Consider the following 5,249-nt stretch of genomic DNA (forward strand, 5'->3'; position numbering starts at 1 on the left):
CGTAACACACTGATATTGCTGGCCATAATAGGAGTTGGACCGACATTTAGCTTTCAACTAAACGCTTTTGATACCAAACTTTGAGTTTGTTAATGAAAAATCTAGGTGCATCACTACCTTCCGAGTAGGAGTAGGGGAGGAATCTAAATGTGTTTGGTCAGGTTGGTCCATTGTTTTTTAAGTGCCTATAGATAGGTGGGTCGACTACAGGAAGGGAGAAATAGTGTACCGCCACGATTACTTAAAAACCCGTGTTTTTGTACTAAGAGAGAGTTCTCAGTCAGTTAACTGGGAAACTGACTCCGTGTCGGTCGTGGCCAGTCTCAGTAAGCCCCACCATGTCTGTTTTTATAGCTTGGAGTGCTGCTCTCAAGTTTGTACTTAACGTGCTGCTAGTGTTCGCTACTTCTGTTAGCTTCAGATACTGACTTCTGTTGTGCAACTAATTGCGTCCTTTTCTTTTCTGCTTTTTAGAGTTAGCTTTCAGTGTAGTAGTTAGTCTGATCGCAAATAAAGAGCGTTGAATTCCATGAGTCTCCTGCTGCAAGAGCCCGCATCTCGTGGTCGTGCGGTAGCGTTCTCGCTTCCCACGCCCGGGTTCCCGGGTTCGATTCCCGGCGGGGTCAGGGATTTTCTCTGCCTCGTGATGGCTGGGTGTTGTGTGCTGTGCTTAGGTTAGTTAGGTTTAAGTAGTTCTAAGTTCTAGGGGACTTATGACCACAGCAGTTGAGTCCCATAGTGCTCAGAGCCATTTGAACCATTTGAAGCCTGTTGCAAGAGTCCCCTCTCACAGGTGCACCGTGACAGTGTTTGGCGTTGATCCAAGTCATCAACCCGCGCTCACTGGGAATTTATCTTCCTGCATTTGCTTCTCACCGCTGGGAAACTGCAGATTGACCTCAAACCCCCTGTCTACCTTCTATCCTGTGTTAGGACACGTCATGATGGATGGATCAAAGAGCAAAGCAAAGACCCTGATTATCTGTGGTTTCACCAGGCAGTCGCAATTCAGCATGGGAGATGATGTTTTGGGCAGGAAGACAAGTTGGGAACTACGCGTCGTAATGCCAGAAATATTATGAAACAAGATGCTGGGCAGGTCCACGATTCCATTTTAGCAGGTCATGCTGGTCACAGAGCAACAGAACACAGAGTAGCAGAAGATTACTGGTCGGTCACATGTAGATAGAACTTTGATCTTTACATTACGATTTGTATACCATGCAAGCAACCGACAGGGCTCTCACCGAAGGATTACGTTACAAAGGCTACCCAAGATAGATAATCTATTTCAAATGATACGGTTGGAAGCCCTCATATCATCTGTGCCATACACCAGGTGTACATATCAGACATGTACGTCTGGGGCATAAAGATAAATCATCAGTGGTAGAACACAGCCCCAACGAAGGACAAACGTTCGAATCAGAGGAAACAAAAATGTTGCGTTGAGCTAGAGGCTTTTGGAAGTGAGATAAGACTCCATGACAGTCCTGTCAACAGAGATGAGAGCTATCAGTTAAGCTGGGTGTGGAACCATCACTAGCAGCTATACGTCACAGACATACCCAACAATTGACACTTCATGACTGTGGGTCAGACTGAAAGCATCAAGAGTGAGACAGCAGTCCACCCCCCCCCCCCACGAACCCCGCTCCTGAGGGGAAAAGGTGGGGAGAGACGACCGCCGTTTATCTGTACATATATGAGATGCCCCCACAATCTCGACACTTCGGCCAAGGAATACGAGTGTGATAGTCATCGAAATATTGTTGAATTTCGATGCAACCATCCAGATGTATGCTCAAGAAGCTTTCATCGCCAATAGAAGCATTTACAGACAACACAGTAATTGAAGTTCTTAGGGGTTCATACAGATGGAAACTTAAACTTGAAAAATCGTATAGCAGTCCTTCCAAAACCTTTCTGTTCCAGTTACTTTTACCATAAGAATAATTGCCAACTTTGAGGGTACAAAAGTCAACAGTTTAACATATTTGTATGTGATCATTCAGTGATGGCTTACAGGATAGGCTAATAGTCTGGGGCCGGCCGCTGTGACCGAGCGGTTCTAGGCGCTTCAGTCCAGAACCACGCTGCTGCTACAGTCACAGGTTCGAATCCTGCTTCCGGCATGGATGTGTGTGATGTCCTTAGGTTAGTTAGGTTTAAGTAGTTCTAAGTATATGGAACTGATGACCTCAGATGTTGCGTCCCATTGTGCTTAGAGCCATTTGAACCATTTTAATATTCTGGAACAACTGCTCACTTATGTAGATATTCTTCATTGCACAAAAGAAAGTAATTAAAATTATGTATGGAGTTTACACTTGTACATCTTGTAGCCATCTCTTTAAGTAGCTGAGAATATTTACCACACACACACACACACACACACGTTACGTCCAAAAACTTCAGAGGCTGAGTTTATTCCTGGCGTATAAGTGACATCAATACAGTAACTATGGTGGTAGCTTGAACTAAAAGCAGTGAACAACAGCTGGCAATGTTAAGTAGTCGATGTGTGGTCATAGTGTGTCATAAATCACAACGGAGCAAAAATCGAGTGTTGAAGACATTCTCCATAACGTTTTGAAGCAGTATATATATATATATATATATATATATATATATATACTGGGAAGAGTTTAAAGAAGAAAGGAAAAAGACAGCAAAAATCATCAGATCAGTGAAAAGAAAATATGACAAAGACAGATTAGAAGAAATGGATTCTGATTTCAAAAGGAACAACACTAGAGACTTCTATAAGACTTTCAGAGAAGTTTTAACAGGATTCCAGTCACCAAGTTAACATTTTAAAGATAAAAATGGGAAAACGGTTTTAAGCAATAAAGATAACTGCCAAGTCTTAGCTGAATACTTTGAAAATCTATTAAATTCTGAGGAGCCTAATGACAGGTTACAATTTCAAAAACCACGACATGAAAATCCACTGTCGGAACCACCTACAGTAGAAGAAATAGAAAAGATTATCAAAGCATTGAAGAATAACAAAGCACCAGGTGAGGATGGGATAGTGGCAGAAATGTGGAAACTAGGGGGCTTATCCGCATGTCAGAAAATTCACAAAGTAATTAAAGACATTTGGACAAAAGGAATCATACCCAGTGACTGGAAACAAGCATTCATCCACCCTCTCCATAAAAAAGGAGATAAAACGGACACCAATAACTACAGGGGCATATCCTTGTTACCAGTGACATACAAAATACTTTCTAAAGCACTTTTAAATAGAATAGAGGAACAAGCAGGACCTAATAAAGGAGATTATCAAGCAGGATTTAGAAAAGGTAGATCATGTGCAGAACAGATTCTTAATTTAAAAACAATATTGAGAGTGAGAGCTATACAAAATAAAAATACAGTAGCTACTTTCGTAGACTTCAAGAAGGCCTATGCCTCAGTTGACAGACAAACACTATTCCAGATACTTTATGAATCAGGGATAGATGAAAACACCAGAAGACTTGTTAAACAAACGCTCACAGATACAACATCAAGAATTAAGTTTCAAGACGAAATTTCTGAACCATTCAAAATCAAAACAGGAGTTCGACAAGGTGACGGACTGTCCCCAATACTCTTTAACTTGGTTTTAGATAAAGTAGTAAAAACATGGGAAAACACATTAAAAAACAGAGGCACAAAGGGTATAAGCAAGGGTTAAGGAAAGAACAAATTTGAAGTAAAATGTTTAGCCTTTGCGGATGATATGGCATTGATAACTGAAAAACGAACAGACACAACAGTTATGCTTGATATGTTACACGAGATTGCTGAAAAGACTGGGCTAAAAATATCCTACGGAAAAACCGAGTATATAGAACACAAACATAATACAGAAAAGTTTATGAAAACATAGTATGGAAAAATTAAAAGAGTTGATAGATTCAAATACCTGTGGGAGTGGATCCAAGCCAATGGACTGGATAACACAACAAATAAAGAAAGAATAAAAAAGTTGGAATTTGCATATAAATTAACACAAAACTAGTACAATAAGAAATCAATATCCATACAAGCAAAGATTAAACATTATAATTCAGTTATTAGGACACAAGCAACATATGGATCAGAGTGCCTAACATTGAATAAGAGAGGCGAATTAAGAGAACGGGAAAAAAGAGAGAGAAAAATATTAAGAAAAATTCTAGGTCCTGAGAAAAACAAGGAAAATAGGTGGATTAAAAGGAGAAATGAAGACCTATACAAAAATAGAGAAAAGATCACAGATACAATGAGGAAGAGACGGCTAAAATTTTATGGATATTTAAAAAGAATGGAAGAAACACAGATTACAAAGAAAATTTTTAATTACGTTAGTAAGCTGAAAAACACTGTAGGATGGATAGAAGCAGTAAAGAAAGATGCCAACAAAACAGGTGTTACAGAAGAAATAATATGTGACAGGAATAACTTTAGGCTACTTATAGAAAACGCAAACTATGAAGAAGATGCGCCAAAACTTCGACCCAAGAGAGTGTGGACAGATGAGCAGAGACGAGCAGTTGGCGAGAAAATGAAGAAGTACTGGGAAGAATGGAAGAAAAAGAAACGCCATAAGTCTTAAGTTGTATGCGGTCCATAGCTGGCCAAATTCATAATTAAATAAATAAATAAATATATATATATATATATATATATATATATATATATATGTGTGTGTGTGTGTGTGTGTGTGTGTGTGTGTGTATTATTCATCATGTTTCAAAATACTGTTTTGTTACAAAGCAGAAATGAATTTTCTCAAAGGCCTTTCAGCCAGCACCAACACAAGGATAGGCAGGTCAACACCCCAGGTTGTAATGAGAAGGACAAACAGGCAGAATACTTACATTATGGAAAGCAGAAAAAACCAGGGAGATATTACTTCACCACGCTTGAGTGAGAAGCTTGAATCATAAATTCACCAAAACGACCTCAGCAAGGAGAAGACATCACTTCATTCTATCAGCGAAGTTTGATTTCATAATAGAATATAGCTTTTATGACAACATCTATCAGCCAGAAAAGCAATAAGCTGAAGCTATGAAAGCCATTCTTTCAAAATATGGGGATGGTGAAGATCACTGACGCGTCTGGAGAAGTAGGCCACATTTGGTCATAGCTGACCAAACATAACATCATTGCCTCAGACAAAGCAGTAATACTGTAAATACTCAGGCTTCCGAGCCTCAATATCCATCTTTACGTTGCAGTACACCAGCTACAAGGCTGAACCTTTGATG

This window comes from Schistocerca cancellata, chromosome 5 (assembly GCF_023864275.1).
Source record: "Schistocerca cancellata isolate TAMUIC-IGC-003103 chromosome 5, iqSchCanc2.1, whole genome shotgun sequence".
NCBI lineage: Eukaryota > Metazoa > Arthropoda > Insecta > Orthoptera > Acrididae > Schistocerca > Schistocerca cancellata.